The sequence below is a fragment of the Muntiacus reevesi genome, chromosome 5, assembly GCF_963930625.1.
Source record: "Muntiacus reevesi chromosome 5, mMunRee1.1, whole genome shotgun sequence".
NCBI lineage: Eukaryota > Metazoa > Chordata > Mammalia > Artiodactyla > Cervidae > Muntiacus > Muntiacus reevesi.
The window spans coordinates 22,334,364-22,353,270 of NC_089253.1; positions in this window are offsets into that span (position 1 = coordinate 22,334,364).

The window sequence follows — 18,907 nt, forward strand, 5'->3', positions numbered from 1 at the left end:
TATTAGACTCATCTGGGAAACTTGGACAAGCATACCTTTCTGTGGGATTCACCTACAGAGGTTATAATTTAATTTATCCGAGATGGCACAGGTTCGTCAGCAGTTTTTTGAATCGACTCACGTTTCTAATGTGCAGTCAGGGCAAGAACCACTGGTCTAAATTATGTATTATCTACCTCTTTCCTGAGCTGGGTCCTTAGAATCTCATTCTTTTGCTGCATCATATCATTCAACCTCAAATTCTCTCAGGTAAATTGTAAGTGGTTTAACGGGTTTATAATTGGAATGATGGCTGCTAGCCTACACTGAGAGGCATTATATGAAACAGTACTTTGAAACTTATATTTAGAATAAAGACTTCATTCATTATGTTGAAGGGTATCCTTTCTTTAAAAAATATGGGAGAAATGTGTCATTTTCCCCCAGGTAATACTCTTTTCTAAAGTCATTGGGTTCATTTTCCATCTTGTGGCCATTTGGAACCACATAGATAGTTAGGTTTCTCTATGCTCATTGTTTGGTAAAAAGATTGAACACAGTTGTATTTGCTTGTATGAAAGTTAGGAAGTTAGGAAGCAAACTATTAGTGTACTAAACTCCATTTTGAGCCTACCTTGATATCTCCCCTTCCTTTTGCCTCTGTTGTCTTCTCTATTTAAAGTTCCTGAATTTAAGATGTGTGCATTATTTCAACTATCTTAAATCCTTTTGAGAAGGGGCTGTGTTCAAACCAACCTATAGACAACCTTAAAATAAATAGAAGTTTCTATTGTTTGGGTTATGGGTTCTCTAGTTGGCTCAGTGGTAAAGAATCTGCCTGCCAATGCAGGAGACATAGGTTTCATTTCTGGGTGGGAAAGATTCCTTGGAGAAGAAAATGGGAACCCACTCCAGTATTCTTGCCTGGGGAATCCCATGGACAGAGGAGCCTTTCAGGCTACAGCCCATGGGGTTGCAGAAGAGTCAGACATAACTTAGCGACAAAACAACAACAACAAATGGTTTGGGTTATAAGATATAATATCCGATTTGACACTGTTTTTCATATAAACCAAAAGATCTACCCTCCAATTTCAGAAGGAAATTTGGATGGTTTAAGGGCTTCTAAATTCTGGTCTCTATTAACTTTGAAAACACAAATACCCTGGCTTTGCAGAACAAAGAGAAAACATGTGACTCAAAGATAATCTACTAGAGACAATCAAACTCTTCCTTACCCTTGCCTTTCCCATGGAAGTTTTCTCTTTTGAAAATAGGTCTTACATGTTAAATAGGATGGAATATTGTTAGTTAGAAATAAGCCTAATAGGATATAAATCTCTACTATTTTGTTTTTGTTACCGTTCAGTCACTTGCTCCACTGTGTCTGACTCTTTGTGACTCCACAGACTGGGCATGCCAGGCTTCCCTGTCCTGCACCATCTCCTGGAATTTGCTCAAGCTCATGTCTATTGAGACGGTGATGTCATTCAACCATCTCATCCTCTGTCATCCCCTGCTCCTCATGCCCTCAATCTTTCCCAGAATCAGGGTCTTTTCCAAGGAGTCAGCTCTTAGCATCAGCTGGCCAAAGTATTGGAGCTTCAGCTTCAGCATCAGTCTTTCCAATGAGTATTCAGGATTGATTTTCTTTAGGATTGACTGGCTTAATCTCCTTGCTGTCCAAGGAACTCTCAAGAGTCTTCTCCTATATTATAACCTTTTTTTTTTTTTTTTTAATATAGCTGGAGTCTCATTTTTGTTTTTACTCATGGGAGTTTTTTCTCAGAAGTGAATTTTTAAGTCTAATCCTAATTCAATTCAATCAGACTATATGGAAGGAAGACCTTGGGTTAAATCTGTTCCATATTAATATGAAGATATGACTGGCCTGTCACCAGATTACCAAGCAAAATAGCCAATATGGAAGTTGTTTTTAGAATAATTTAATTATAAAGCATAGCAAATGTGTATATGTATGGTGGTGGCAAGTATCTGGTGGAGAATTAAGTGGGCATTTTCAGTACCTTATCAGTATTTTTACACATATCCTTTAAATGACCTATGTTTCTAATGTATACAAAGTGACGTAATATAGGAAGTTTATGTAACAGCTCTAAGATACACTAAGTTGAATCTAGGAGTTGTGGGAAGAGCGAATCACAGCCTTATGTCTTCAGAAATCTTCCAGCATTAAGAAAAGAAAATCTTTCCATGAATGTCATTCTGCCTTTTTGGCAAAGTAGAAGGCTGTCTGGCTGAGCATTTGGGCTTTGTGAATGAATAAGGAATCTCTTACCATGTATCATCTAACCAACACCTGCCAAGAAATCTGAGCTTTCCTTTTCTAATTGCCAACCTCCCCGTGTTTCTGTTTTCTGTTGCTTCCAGCTTCCCCCAGCTGTGTCAGTCACAGGATTCCAAGTGCTTTCTACCACTGTGACGTTTGGAGTGTGATGAACATCTGGAAGGGCTGCCAGGGACTTCTGGGGAGTGCTGGGGCTTCCAGAGGCTGTCAGGAGCTGTCAAAACCAGCAAGATTCTCTAATGTAAACTTTCATCCTTTCTATTGTTAATGCTAATCCAGTAGTGGACAAATTTCTGTTCATATTAATGCTAAAAGAGCATCTTCAAATTCACCTATTCTTTAAATATGTATCTGTCCTGTTATGAAAGGGGTAATTAATTCCAAGTGTTTTTGCTAACAGTTCATCATTTTAAAGACCACTTTCAAGTTTGCCTGTCCAAATACCTAACTTTGCCATATTTTCTTATGTGTTATTTTTTACTTCTAACTTTTCAACTTTTTAAAAATTTTAATCCATTATTATTTTTTGACTGCAATGGGTCGTCTCGGCTGTGCAGACCTCAGTTGCAGTGGGGTGGTCCTCTTCCTGGTGGTGTACAGGCCTTGGTTGCAGTGGCTGCTCTTGTTGCTCTGGGCATGGTCTTCACTAGTTGTGGCACATGGGCTTAGCTGCTCCGCGGAATGTGGAATCTTCTGGAACCAGGGATAAATCTGTGTCTCTGCATTGGCAGGCAGATTCTTCACCACTGGTCCACCAGGGAAGTCCCCAGTTTTTGAAATTTCACAATTCTTATAGAATTCTAACCAACACTAACTCTACATACTTACAAGTTCAACAAGCATTCCTAACGGGCACCATTCTGTCCTGGAAGAACGACAGGAGCAAATGTTGGAAGACATGGTAAGTTGATAAAGATCTGATAGGCATTGTTGACTTCTCAATGCTATTTATTTATTGATCCCCTGCCCTCTCCAAAAAAAAAAAAAAAAAAAGGCAGGGGGGGAGTTTTTATTACAAAAAGGCAATACATAAAGCAAAAGGGATCGAACCTACTTCTCTTTGTCTCCCGCATTTGCAGGCGGGTTCTTTACCACTAGTGCCACTGGGGACACTCCAAAAGGACATTTGCTGTGCTTAGTAATTCAGTCGTGTTCAACTCTTTGCAACACTGTCTACTGTAGCCCCCCAGGCTCCTTTGTCCATGGGGAATCTCCAAGCAAGAATACTGGAGTGGGTTGCCATGCCCTCCTCCAGGGGATCTTCCCAACCCAGCAATCTAACTGGGGTCTCCTGCATTGTAGGTGGATTCTCTACCAGCTGAGTTACCAGGGAAGCTCATTTAATTTCATTTATCTGAAACTAAAATAGGCATCTCAATTATTTAAACAACAATTAACAGTTGTATGTTCTTGTCTGCATTACTTATTTGTAATTTGTTTGGAATATAATGATAGTTTTCTATTTTTTTCTCAGTTAATTTGAGTGATATTCAAATGAAAAAGTGCTGGCCATGTTTTCCAGCAGTTGTCTGGCCAGGGAAGGACTTTCCAATAAAATGACCTTAGAGCTACATCCTGAATAATGAGAGTAAGCCAGCCATACAAAGATCAGCTAGAGAGCATTGCAGCTGGAGGGAACCACTATGGTATAGGTCCTTCGGTGGGGTAAACTTCCTCTCCTTAGGGTAAGAAGGAAGACTGAAAGTTTGTAAGGAAGGGGGAAACGGGTAGGACCCAATGTTGGAAAGGGACATGAAGTAAAAGCCGTGAGATAAAGTTTGGATTTAATTCTGAAAGCCAAGGAAAGTCATAGGCAGGTAAAATTCCTATTGAAGAAACTCCCAAAATAAATTATATCATTTAGGGTCCCATCAGGAGGCAGACCCATTCCGTAGGCACAATTATTACCAGTTAGCACAAGTGACAGCTTGATTAATGGTGATACAACTGCATGCCATGCATTACTAGCATCTCATTTCCTCCTGGCAAGGTGCCTAACTCTGCATTCAAATTCAAGGACACTTCCAAACCAATTCACAACCTTGTCTTGGGTGGTCTGGGCTTTTTGGGTACCGATTTCTATAAATGTGAGAGGATATAGAAATCGCAGAGCAATTTTAATGGAAGTAATTCACTATACGAGACGGTTAACTAGAATTCATCCAGCTAGGTGACAAAAAGGGTAAAAAAAGAGAGAGAACTGCCCACTAGACTCCCCTGTCCCTGGGATTCTCCAGGCAAGAACACTGGAGTGGGTTGCCATTTCCTTCTCCAATGCATGAAAGTGAAAATTGAAAGGGAAGTCGCTCAGTCGTGTCTGACTCTTAGCGACCTCATGGACTGCAGCCTACCAGGCTCCTCTGTCCATGGGATTTTCCAGGCGAGAGTACTGGAGTGGGGTGCCATTGCCTTCTCCGAAAGGAGGGGCTACTTGGGAGTTGAAACTCAGAACTACTGCTTGGCATGTGCTGGTAGCTCAGGATACTAGGAGGGGTCCTGTGGGGTGATGCTGCTATGGATATCTTTGAGAGAGCTCAATGAGGCCATTTCTGTGAGTGCTGGAAAGACCAAAAAGCAGATGCAGCTGCTTCTATGGAAGAAACAGCTGCCTCCAGGGTGATGGCGTGACAATCACAAAAACAGGAGAACAAAAAGAAGGAGCAAGTCTATCCTTTTTCCTGCAAAAAGGTGATCTGTACACTCACAGCCCTGCCATCATAAAGTAGAGCCCAGTGATGCTGAAAGATGGAAATGGGTTGCCTGCCCCCAGGAAAGTAATGCGGAGAAGGCAATGGCAATCCACTCCAGTACCCTTGCCTAGAAAATCCCATGGACGGAGAAGCCTGGTAGGCTGCCGTCCATGGGGTCGCACAGAGTTGGACACGACTGAAGCGACTTAGCAGCAGCAGCAGCAGGAAGATAATGCAGGACAAATAGTGCAGCAGGTGAACGTGTTGCAGTAAGAGCCCTCCACTCCCTTTTCTGCGCACCTAGACATCTCACTGCAAACTAATTAACTACTCTCCTTGGGAAGCCTCCCGAAGAGGCTTCAGAGCTCCAGACTAACTAACCCCTTCAATTCATGTGATTTTCAAAGGCTAATGTGTGTATTCTTAGCTTTCCTCCAGGTGCTACAAGTCCAGACAAAGGAGGCCTGGATGATGGCAGTCCTCAGCATGGTCTCAGACAGAAAATGGACCTTTTTCCCTCTCACAGCTCTCATTCTGAGGATCATCCCTGGTCCTCAGTTTATTAGATTAAAGCTGTTGCACTGTCTGCTGATCAGAAAACACTTGATTTAGCCCCAGGTGATCTTCTTAGGTAATTAGCTCAGGTACCTAACACCTGACTCCTCTGTCTATTTGGAGAAGATTTGATAATCCATTTCTTCTTTCAGAAGGCCTGGGGACTGCTGGGAATTTCAGTTATGACCCAAGCTAATTTTCGTGCTTATAGGTGCATCTTTAATGACCAGCACAGTCTGCTCTGTCTTTGGTCTGCATTCAATATCATCACACAGAGATGTAGCTACAGAGTCCTTGCTGTTCTGAGCCTTTGTCTTGAGCCCAGAGACACAGGTTCAAAAGAGTTCTTAAGAAACTTCTCAGAGGTTCCTGGGGGTGTTATTGAGTGCAAGCCAATTACCAGTTCACAAAGCTGGTCTCTCCATTTATACCTCTAGAAGGAGGAAAAGGAAAAGGAGGAAGCAAAGACATATTCAGCTCTTACTCTTTACCAGAATACCTATAACTGTATATATGTATTTCAAAAAGATGGAAACTCTGAAGTTGGCCATGTTTTCTGAAGGAAAAGCATAAGTAAGAATATACACAAAATTATCCAGAAAAGAAGATTGGATCCAGGAATTCAAGTTGAACTGGCCAAAAAATAATCCACATACTTTCTACCATATCATGACACCTACTGCCCTGCAGTGTGGTGAGTATGGAAGCAACACGTTAAGAGACATGAGACACACTGGTTGCTAGTCTGGATGTTATTTCAGTTCTTCAGAGGAAAAACAGCCCAGGTAAAAATGCTTGGCTGTCTGTGATGAGGCAATATCCCCATGCATTCCCTTTTCTTATATATATTTTTTAAAACCACAACAAAGATTGCAGTGTAAATTACTTTCTTCTCTAAATCCTCTAGAGTGGAAATGTTGCTAAATTCTTAATTTGAAGGAGGCATAATTGCATTCCAAATGCTGGTGCGAGCTGTGGTTAGAGAAACACCGCACTGGCAATGAATGTTACATGCAAGGATGCACTAGTTTTAGTTGATTTTTCATGCCGCTCACAGGTAAAGTCTATATTCAATTTGCCTTCTCTCAGCTCTGTGCTGATAAGGAGGCCTGTGATTTTTATCTAACAGGGTAAGCAAAAGGTCGTCACGCCGCAGATTAGAAATACAGCTTCCTTCAAGGAATGGGAAACTCAGAGATAACCACCCTGAAATCTCCCTCTGCACAGGTGAGGGGGGCAGAATGTGGAGACAGCAGCAATGGCTCAGAGAATTTGCTGAGACAGCCCAGCTCCAAGCTTTTGTCAGGGTGGGGTGGGAGTAGATGGAGTGAGGCTAGGTGGGCACAGCAGCAAGCTTACCTTTTTAATGTTTTCTAAAGGAAGTCACCAAAAGGGAGGTGATTCAGTGATCATATTGCTTCATTTTGGTTTGTAGGTTATATTTTCACACACTTTCCTTGTGTCTTCTTCAAAACCTCCCTGGATAAGAGAGATTGTTACAGTTAAAGGCTTAACTCTAAAAAAGAAGGTGCCAAACCACTCTCAAAGGTAGAGGAAAACAGGCTCAGGAGATACCCTTGCAATAAAATAACATATATAAAAATATGCAGATATACACAAATATGTATATATGTATTATCTTCACAAAAATCCTGGGAACTTGTCAGAGAAGAGAGTATTATCCTCATTTAGGGATTCTTTTAAAAAGTGAAATTCACAGGTCTTGACTAGAGCAGAGATTAAATAGCTAAGCTAAACTTTTGTCGAGAATCTCTGGCTCATGCCTTTTTCTTTATTAAGCTGCCTGAAGGTAAAGACTATTCATCATTATCAGAGATATCATTACACCAATCGCCATGAGCTACCAAGAGCTCATAGGCAAAGTATTATTAAATACGCTTTCTATACAGCCTCATTTAATCTTCACTAAAACTATACATGAGGTTGCTTGGTTACAAAAGTACATAAACCCCTCAAGAAAACAGGTCGAATGCGGCAACGTGGACCTGGAACCACAAAGCCCTTGAAGGAAATATCCATGAAGATAGCCATAGAATGCTGCTAAGAAACAGTTTGCATCAGATGCACCTGGGTATACAGTATGAAGTGTGTAACAACCTGGGCAAATCGTTATCACCAGCTTGATCTTTCTTTTTCTTACCTGTAGATTGGGAAACTATATTGTGTGGCTTTGATCTGTATATACTTGGCAAAAGCTAAGATCTGTATTTCCTAAGATCCTCTTGCAATATGGTTAGAGTTGGTCAAAAGAGGAACATGCTTGGGATTCGGAAGGTGAAGTGAAGCAGAAGTCATTCCTTTTAGAAGATCAGCACGATCTGACGTCGAAGTGAACGAGTGTGGAAATGCCTGGCAGTGTCAGTGTGCCCTCGCGATCCTCATGCCACAGCTGACTCCTCTTGCTGGCGTCTGGCTTTGACGACCAACAGTGGTAGCAGGCCAACAACCAAGTGCTTGGCTGTGGACTCACAAAAGTAGGAGCTACAGAGAGGCAACAGGTTCCCAGAAAGCAAACCCCCTGGTAGCTCAGATGTAAAGAATCTGCCTGCAGTGAAGGAGGTTTGATTTCTGGGTCAGGAAGATCCCCTGGAGGAGGGCATGGCAACCCACTCCAGTATTCTTGCCTGGAGAATCCCATGGACAGAGGAGCCTGGCGGGCAACAATCCATGGGGTCGCAAAGAGTCAGACATGACTGAGCGACAAACAATTTCATTCTCACTTTCTGCAACTCCACTTGAGTGGCAGATATGCTAGGCTTCTTGCATTTATCTGCAAGCTCTGATTTGTATGCCTGGGCCAGGCATCAGGCTGGCTGCTTAGCAGTGGTTTCTCTTATTCCCTCCCACCTTGTCTTCCAGGTTTTCACTCGCCTGCCTCCTCCCAGTTTGTGCCAGTATAATTCATATAACAAATCCGCATTCCTTAAGACTTACAGTGACTCTGCTTTCCTTGGTCTTGACTAACTGAAATATCTCTGGAATCTTTAATGACTGAATATGGTGCTTAGTTGCTCAGTTGAGTCCAACTCTTTGGGACCCTTTGGACTGTAGCCCACCAGGTTCCTCTGTCCATGGGATTTTTCAGCTAAGAATACTGGAGCGGGTTGCCATTTTCCTCTTCCAGGGGATCTTCCAGGCCCAGAGACTGAAACTTCATCTCCTGTGTCTCTTGCATTGCAGGCAGATTCTTTTTACCCACTGAGCCATTGAGGAGGGCCAAATGATTAGAAAAGTTTACGTATAACAAAACTTGGCATAAAGCAATGCCACAGTAGATGGGGCCTGCAATTATTATCATCTAAATGTTGTCCGAACCTCAACTCATAGTGTTTCTTGTCCTCTTTGGGTTTCTGTTCTGTTAAGTTCACTCTGTCAGCGGTTTTCTTTGTAATTTCAACTTGTATGTGGTCTTTCCTGAATACCTTGAGCAAAAGGTACTTCAGGAAAATTTAAATCCAGTAAACAAATGGTGTTTGGTCCTAAGTATAGCCATTGAAATTCCTAAGAGAACAATCTAAGCGCCCATATGATTAGACTCAGTCAACAAAAATCACGGATTACTTGCTTGTGTTGGTCCTCTGAACTAGCATGCAGATAGGCAGATCCTGGTATTTGGACATATCCACTTGGACATATGGAGGAAATGGCAACCCACTCCAGTAGGCTTGCCTGGGAAATCTCATGGACAGAGGAACCTGGTGGATTACAGTCCAAGGGGTCACAAAAGAGTCAGACATGGCTTAGAGACTAAACAATAACATGAAAACCCCAGAGTTCCCAAATATTAACTTTTATATTTAGCATCTGCCTAGACTTACTTTACATACTTGGTTGCCTTGTGGCCATCAGAATTCTTTCATGCCCACCCTTCTTTAGTCTGCATCCTGATATCTGTGGCTTGCCTCTGCAATTCCCAACTTACTGTGACATTAGAACATTATTTCAGTGGGTTAATTCTGCTTTATTAAAATTTAATGGGGTGAATAGCATACTTACTTACTACATTATCGGGCTTCCCTTATGGCTCAGATGGTAAAGAACCTGCCTGCAATGCAGGAGACTTGGGTTTGATCCCAGGGTTGGGAAGATTCCCTGGGGAAGGGAAAGGCTACCCACTCCAATGTCCTGGCCTGGAGAATTCCATGGACTGCATAGTCCCTGAGGTCACAACGAGTCAACACGACTGAATGACTTTCACTTTCACTTGGATATAAACTCTAATATTTAATAACCATTCAGTGTTCTTAGAGAGCAGGCAAACAATATAAAGTAATTATATTCTAGGAGGTTCTATGCAAAAACAACAAGAAAAGACAAGCTAAACTGAAAGCGTGTGGCTTGTTGGGAAAATTGTGCTTAGCTAGACTCTCTTGTAGAGCTGATAAATTCTTATTTTCTCATATTTTTTTTATTAAGGTGTAATTTGCATGCAGTGAAATGTATGGATCTTTCGGGTATGATATGATGACCTTGGCTGACTGCACACCCCAATATTCAGCAGTATGCTAGAACCATAATACAAGGACTGATCTATATAAAATTTTTGCAAGTCAGCTATTCAACCATTTGTAGGATATTAATATCAAAAATCTACAAATGCTAAAAACTGGGGCTCTTCGTTGCTGAGTCAGCCAGCACACCACTATAAAATCTAGATCTTATCAAGATATCAAATAAAACCTTCATTCCAGAAAGATTCTCTTGCTCCTCCCCTCTTATTTCAACCCTCTAGTTTCAACCAGAGCACTGACTTTGTTCTCTTATATTAATTTTACCTCTTCAGAACTTCACATAAATGTAATAATATAATTTCTACCATTTTGTGTTTGGATTATTTGGCTCAGTATAAGGTTTTCGAGATCCATCCATGCTATTCCAAGAAACATAACATCTTTCTTTCTGTTGCTATGTGACTTTTAATTTTTATAACTGCAGCAAATTTTTTAATCCATATCTTATTGCTAGACACTTGGGCTTCTTCCAGCTTTGGGTACTGTTAGTGAAACTCCTATTAACATTCTTGTACAACTCATTTTGTGGACATAACATTTTTGTTTCTCGTGGAAACCTATCTAGAAGATGAACCACTGGCTCGTAGCGCAGGAATATCCTTATCTTTATGAAAAATTACCAGACCATTGCCAAAGATGTTGGATAATTTCGCACTCCTGCTGCTGCTGCTGCTAAGTCGCTTCAGTCATGTCCGACTCTTAGTGACCCCATGGACTGCAGCCCACCAGGCTCCTCCGTTCATGGGATTTTCCAGGCAAGAGCACTGGAGTGGGGTGCCATTGACGTCTCCTGCACCCCTGCTACTAACATAGAAAAGTTCTGGGTGCTCTCATCTCAGCCAGTGTTTGCTGTCTCCTGTCTTTTTTTATTTTAGCTATTCTGTTCGGTATGTAATGGCATTTCATTGTGGTTTTAATTTTCATTTCTCTTGTGACTAACGATGCTGAGCACTTTTTCATTTTCTCAATGGCCATTCATATACATTCCTTTGTAAAGTAACTGTTTAAGTATTCTGCCTATTTCGGTTGGGTTGTTAGTCTTTTTGTTATTGAATTACAGGAGTTTATATATTCTGAATACATGTAATTTCTTAGACATATGTATTGTTAAGTATTTTCTCCTAGTCTAGGACTCATTCACTTTATTAATGTATTTATTGAGCACACAGTTTTGACTTTGATAAAATATATTTTATCACATTTTTCTTTTATGAAAAGTTGTACCTATACACTTGGGTCCTGTTTATAAAATCTTTGCCTATCCCTAAATTCACAATGATTTTTCCTATTATTTGTTTTCTTTGTGAAGCTTAATATTTTTAACTTTTATGTTTGTGTCTAAACTCTTTTTCAATTAATATTTATATATTTTCTATGAGGTATAAGTCAAGTTTCACTTTTTTAAAATATAGCCAATTGTTCTAGCTCCATTTTGTGAAAAGACCTTCCTTTCCCCATTGAAATGCTTTGTGGCCTTAATCAAAAAGCAATTGACCATGTAAATGTGGGTGTACTTTTGGACTGTCTATTCTGTTCCATGTCTCTGATTGTCAATTTGTATGCAATTAGCACCTTATCTTAATTACTCTAGAAGTTGTCCTTCAACTTTCATCATTTTGTTCAAGATTATTTTGGCTAGACTAGGATCTCTGTATTTTCACATAATTTTTTAAAAAACTTTTTATTGACGTATAATTGTTTTACAATGTTGTATTAGTTTCAGGTATATAGCAAAGTGATGCAGATATAGATATATATTCTTTTTTCAGATTCTTTTCCCTTATAGATTATTATAAAATATAGAATATAGTTCCCTATGCTATATAATAGGTCCTTGTTGGTTATTATATGCATAGTAGTGTGTATCTTTTTGCCTTTTCATACTCTTCATGGGGTTCTCCAGGCAAGAATACTGAAGTGGTTTGCCATTCCCTTCTCCACTGAACCACATTTGGTCAGAACTCTGCACGATGACCCATCTGTTCTGGCTGGCCTACATGGCATGGCTCATAGTTTCATTGACTTAGACAAGACTGTGGTCCATGTGGTCAGTTTGATTAGTTCTCTGTGATCATGCCACTGCTGATCCATGGCTCCGCTGGAGACTCCTAGATACTCACAGGCTAGTTTGGGTCAGTCTCTTGTGGGATCCTGCTCCTTTCTCCTGGGTCCCTGTGCACACAAGGTTCTGTTGTGCCCTCCCAGAGTCTGTTTCCCAGTCCTGTGTAAGTTCTGGGGCTCTATGGTGGGGTTAATGGTGACCTCCTCCTAGAGGGCTTATGCCACACCCAGGTCTGCTGCACCCAGAGCCCCTGACCCTGAGACAGACCACTGCTGACCCGTACCTCCGCAGGAGATGCTCAAACACTCAAAGGCAAGTCTGACTCAGTCTCTGTGGGGTCTCCTGGTGTGCACAAGGTTTTGTTTGAGCCTTCCAAGAATCTCTGGTGGGTATGGGGTTTGATTCTAAATGCAGTTTCACCCCATCTAACTATGAACAAAGCTAGTGGAGGTGATGGAATTCCAGTTGAGCTATTTCAAATCCTAAAAGATGATGCTGGGAAAGTGCTGCAGTCAATGTGCCAGCAAATTTGGAAAATCAGCAGTGGTCACAGGACTGGAAAAGGTCAGTTTTCATTCCAATCCCAAAGAAACGCAATGCCAAAGAATGTTTGAGCTGCCACACAATTGCAGTCATCTCACACACTAGCAAAGTAATGTTCAAAATTCTCCAAGCCAGGCTTCAACAATATGTTAACCACGAACTTCCAGATGTCCAAGCTGGATTTAGAAAAGGCAGAGAAACCAGAGATCAAATTGCCAACATCCATTGGATCATCAAAAAAGCAAGAGAGTTCCAGAAAAACATCTACTTTGGCTTTATTGACTATGCAAAAGCCTTTGACTGTGTTGATCACAACAAACTGTGGAAAATTCTGAAAGAGATGGGAATACCAGACGACCTGACCTGCCTCCCAAGAAATCTGTATGCTGGTCAAGAAGCAATAGTTATAAATGGACACAGAACAGACTGGTTCCAAATCAGGAAAGGAGTACATCAAGGCTGTATATTTTCACCCTGCTTATTTAATTTATATGCAGAGTACAGCATGTGAAATGCTGGGCTGGATGAAGTACAAGCTGAAATCAAGATACCTGGGAGAAATATCAATAACCTCAGATATGCAGATGACACAACCCTTATGGCAGAAAGTGAAGAATTAAAGAGCCTCTTGATGAAAGTGAAAGAGGAGAGTGAAAAAGTTGGCTTAAAACTCAACATTCAGAAAACTAAGATTATGGCATCTGGTCCCATCACTTCATGGCAAATAGATGGGGAAACAATGGAAATAGTGACAGACTTTATTTTGGGGGGCTCCAAAACCACTGCAGATGGTGACTGCAGCCATAAAATTAAAAGATGCTTGTCCCTTGGAAGAAAAGTTTTGACCAACTCAGCATATTTAAAAGCAGAGACATTACTTTGCTAACAAAGTTCTGGCTAGTCAAAGCTTTGGTTTTTCCAGTAGTCATGTATGGATGTAAAAGTTGATCTATTAAGGAAGTTGAATGCTGAAGAAATGATGCTTTTCAACTGTAGTGTTGGAGAAGACTCTTGAGAGTCCCTTGGACTGTAAGGAGATTCAACCAGTTCATTCTAAAGGAAACCAACCCTGAATATTCATTGGAAGGACTGATGCTAAAGCTGAAACTCCAATATTTTGGCCACCTGATGGGAAGAACTGATTCATTGGAAAAGACCCTGATATTCAGAAAGATTGAAGATAGGAGGGGAAGGGGACAACAGAGGATGAGGTGGTTGAATGGCATCACCAACTTGATGGACATGACTTTGAGCAAGCTCTGGGAGTTGGTGATAGACAGGGAGACCTGGCATGGTTCAGTCCATGGGGTCACAGAGAGTCAGACACGACTGAGGGACTGAACTGAACTGAGTGTACATGAGTTTCCCTGGTGGCTCAGATGGTGGAGAATCTGTCTGCAATGCAGGAGACCTGGGTTCAATACCTGGGCTGGGAAGATCCTCTGGAGGAGGGCATGGCAACCCACACCAGTATTCTTGCCTAAGGAACCCCCATGGACAGAGGGATTGGCTGGTTACAGTCCATGGGGTCGCAAAGAGTCAAACACAACTGAGCTACTAAGCGCAGCATGGCAAAGCATAGTGTGTATATGTTAAAACCAAAGTCCTAATTTATCCTTTGTCCCTTTCCCCTTTGATAACAGTATTTTGTTTTCTATGTCTTTGGGTCTATTTCTGTTTTGCATATAAGTTTATTTGTATTTCATTAGATTGCATTGTAAGTGATATCATGTGATATTTTAGAATAAATTTGCTAACTTTTACATTAAGTAAAACCTGAAGCTATTTTGATTTGGATTATGCTAAATCTACAGGTCATTTGCCTGGAGTCAGAAATGGTAACATACTCCAGTATTCCTGCCTGGAAAATTCCATGGTCAGAGGAGCCTGGCCGGCTATGGTTCATGGCATTGCAGACAGTCATACATGACTGAGCTTGCATGCCTGCATGCATTCACACACAGGTCATTTAATGCAAACTAGTACAGCCACTATGGAGAATAGTGTGGTGATTCCTTAAAAAACTAGAAATAGAACTGCCATACGACCCAGCAATCCCACTGCTGGGCATATACACCAAGGAAACCAGAATTGAAAGAGACACACGTACCCTAATGTTCATTGCAGCACTGTTTACAATAGCCAGGACATGGAAGCAACTTAGATGTCCTTTGGCAGATGAATGAATAAAAAAGCTGTGGTACATATACACCATGGAATAGTACTCAGCTATTAATAAGAATGCATTTGAATCAGTTCTGTTGAGGTGGATGAAACTAGAGCCTATTATACACAGTGATGTAAGTCAGAAAGAAAAACACCAATACAGTATGTTTAACACATATATATGGAATTTAGAAAGATGGTAATGATGACCCTATATGCGAGACAGCAAAAGAGACATAGATGTAAAGAACAGACTTTTGGACTCTGTGGGAGAAGGTGAGGGTGGGATGATTTGAGAGAATAACATTGAAACTTGTATATAATCATATGTGAAACAGATCACCAATCCAGGTTCGGTGCATGAGACAGGGTGCTCAGGGCTGGTGCACTGAGATGACCCTGAGGGATGGGAAGGGAGGTGGGAGGGGGGTTCAGAATGGGGAACAGATGTATATCCATGGCTGATTCATGTCAATATATGGCAAAACCCACTACAATACTGTAAAATAATTAGCCTCCAATTAAAATAAATAAATTAAAAAATAAAATACTGAAACTCACAATCCATCAAAATTATATACCACTCAATTTGGTTCAGTTCAGTTCAGTTCAGTTGCTCACTCATGTCCAACTCTGCAACCCCATGAATCGCAGCACGCCAGGCCTCCCTGTGCATCACCAACTCCTGGAGTTTACTCAAACTCATGTGCATTGAGTCGGTGATGCCATCCCTTCTTCTCCTGCCCCAATCCCTCCCAGCATCAGGGTCTTTTCCAATGAGTCAACTCTTCACATGAGGTGGCCAAAGTACTGAAGTTTCAGCTTCAGTATCAGTCCTTCCAATGAACACCCAGGACTGATCTTTAGGATGGACTGGTTGGATCTCCTTGCAGTCCAAGGGACTCTTCAAGAGTCTTCTCCAACACCACAGTTCAAAGGCATCAATTCTTTGGCACTCAGCCTTCTTCACAGTCCAACTCTCACATCCATACATGACCACTGGAAAAACCATAGCCTTAACTAGATGGACCTTTTCCTATTTAATTTATATTGCTTTATACATTAATATTTCAGTGCCTCGCATATATTTTGTAAAGCTTATTTTTAATTTATTGCAATTGTATTTTGTTTTCCATTTGTTGTTGTTGGTGGTGGTGGTGTGGTATTGAGGAGCTCAATAGATTGCCTATATTCAGCTTTGTCTCCTGCCAGGACTTGGTACATAATTTGTAGGGCTATGTGCAAAATAAAATTATGAAGACATCAGAGCATTAAACCAAATATAGGGCATCTCTGAGCATGGGACCTAGTGCAACCTAGAGCGTGGGACCTAGACCATCTCTAGCATGGTCCCCCTAGAGCATGGGACCAACTGCATAGCTTATATGACAATGAAGCCCACCCTGTCTCCTACGATATTGCTAAATTCATTCATTAGCTTAAGTAGAGATATTTGGTAGATAACTGAGATTTTCTGCTTGTTAAAATTTATAACTTTATTTGTTCCTTCCCAGTCCACATTATTGTGCTGACTAGACCCTCCAGTTAACTTCTATTCAGTATAATGTTGAATGGAAGTAGTGAGGGTAGGCAGATTTGCTTTCATCCCATCTTCAAAGAATTGATATTAAGTCTATCTATGCCTTTCAATTGTTCATTTACATTTAATGTAATTATTGATATTGTTGGCTTTATGTTATATTGTTATTTCTTTACTGTTTGCTGCATCTCTTTTGACTTTGTTCACTCTTGGCTTTTTTTTTTTTTTTTCATTAAAACATATTCTGGTATCCTATGCTATCTTCTCTATTGGGTTATCAGTCATACTTGCTTTAAGTTGCTCCAGAGGTTAAAATATGTATCTTTATTGACTACAATCTAATTTCAAAAAAGATTATACCATTTTACATGTAATATGAGATGCTTAAAGCATCATCCTTCCATTTTGTCACTTTAGTCTTCTGTGTTTTTATTGCCATACATCTATACAAACTTGTTGTTGTTCAATTGCCCAGTTGTGTCTGACTCTTTGCAACCCCATGGACTGCAGCATGCCAGACCTCCTTGTCCCTTACCATCTCCCAGAGTTTGCCCAAGTTCATGTTCATTGCACTGGTGTTGCCATTCAGTCATCTCATCCTCTGACTCCCTCTTCTCCTTCTGCCCTCAATCTTTGCCAACATCAGGGACTTTTCCAATGAGTCATTTGTTCACATCACGTGACCAAAATACTGGAGCTTCAGCTTCAGCATTAGTCCTTCCCATGAATATTCAGGCTTGATCTGCCTTAAGATTGACTGACTTGATCTCCTTGCTGTCCAAGGGACTCTCATACATTAATGGGACTGGATGCCATAATCTTAGTATTTTTTAATATTTAGTCTTAAGCTGGCGCTTTCACTCTCCTCCTTCACCTTCATCAAGAGGCTCTTTAGTTCCTCTTAGCTTCCTGCCATTAGAGTGGTATCATCCACATATCTGATGTTGTTGTTCAAAGCTACACAAGCTATGAATCCTATATTATATTGTTCCTATTTTTACTTTAAGTGCTCAATTATTTCAGTGACATGAAAAAATATATTTACTTTATATATGAATATATTCCATATAAATTTTTATGTTTACACAAATTTATAAATTATTTACATTTTATATTTACCTTTATATGTATGCTTATATGTAGTGTTTCCATATAGTTTTATTTACCTTTAACCTAAAGAATATACTCACACATAACACATGCAGTTCTACCCTACAAAGTAGTTGCAAATATTGTACCAATGAATATTTTATTTCCCTGAACAATTTGCAGTGTCAGTAGCTATAGAATTTCACGTTTACAAAGGGTTTTTTTTTTTTTTTTTGCTATTTTGTTAGCACTTTAAGGATGAAGATGTCATTTCATAGTTTTTTTCTCTTGTATGTTATTTCTGATGAATAGTCAGCTATCATTCTTACTGTTTTACCAATGAACATAATGTGTTTCTTTTTCACCAGTGAGAATTTGTTCCCATTACCATTTTTTCCTATAACAGTAACATTTCTTCTCTAATTCAGAATTCTGATTTTTTCAGATGAAAAATCCACCACAGTTTCTGTGTACCTTGTCACCTGTCCCAGGACTTACCCCTAGAGAGCTGAGAGTCCTCATCTCCAGTGAATTTTGAGAAGCAGACAGCAAGGGTAAGTGGCAATGCCAGTGAAGATTATCTCCATTTCAACAAGTTTGAGATGCTGCCTGTGTATTGTCAATATGCACAATCCAGAGAATACCCACAATGAATATGTGTGTATCTGCCTGTTGGGTAGTGATGTACCAAAGTTAGGTGTCAAGGATTTGGTGGGAGCAGTTTGTTGCAACAAAAAGGAGTATTTTTTTCACTGACTTTGACTTTCTTTAGGATGCCTGGTACATAGAGATAATTAAAAAGTAAATTTTTGTACCATTTGTAAATGATCTACAGACATAGCATTCTCTTTTATCAGCTCTGCCTCCCTGGATTTGCCACAACTGCCAGGGGCCCTCTAGTGCCTTCTTTAGGCATGAAATTCTGGAAATGATTCTCATACAATTATGTCAGTTATGACCATGATCACAGAACACTAATACAAATATTTAGGACAGAGACACTGTTTCTGAGTGTTGAGTTACATTGAAAGAAATGTAGCTAGGACAACAACGATTAGCATCTCTACCAAGCTTTCTGGAGAAGAAAAGGAAACTGGCTCAGACAGGTTAATAACTATTCATAATCAGTCAGATGAAGTATTGAAAATAGATTTAAGCCCAGATATGAATCGTTCCCAAAGTCTGTTTCCCTAAAGCCTAGACTGTATGGCTCTTCTCAAGCCCCAGTTATCTGTAAAATTCCAACCACTTCTTTAATCTTCCAGGCTCTTAGTTTCAATTCCTGTAAGGTAATATTATTATTGTGTCTTACAGATCCCACAGAAATTAGATGAAACAGGATAAAGACCTTAATACAAGGAATGCATTTTTCAATGGTTCTTAATTAAGAGATTGTCTTTTCTTAATTTTTGCATTCCAGGATCAACGATTGGTGGGAAAAAA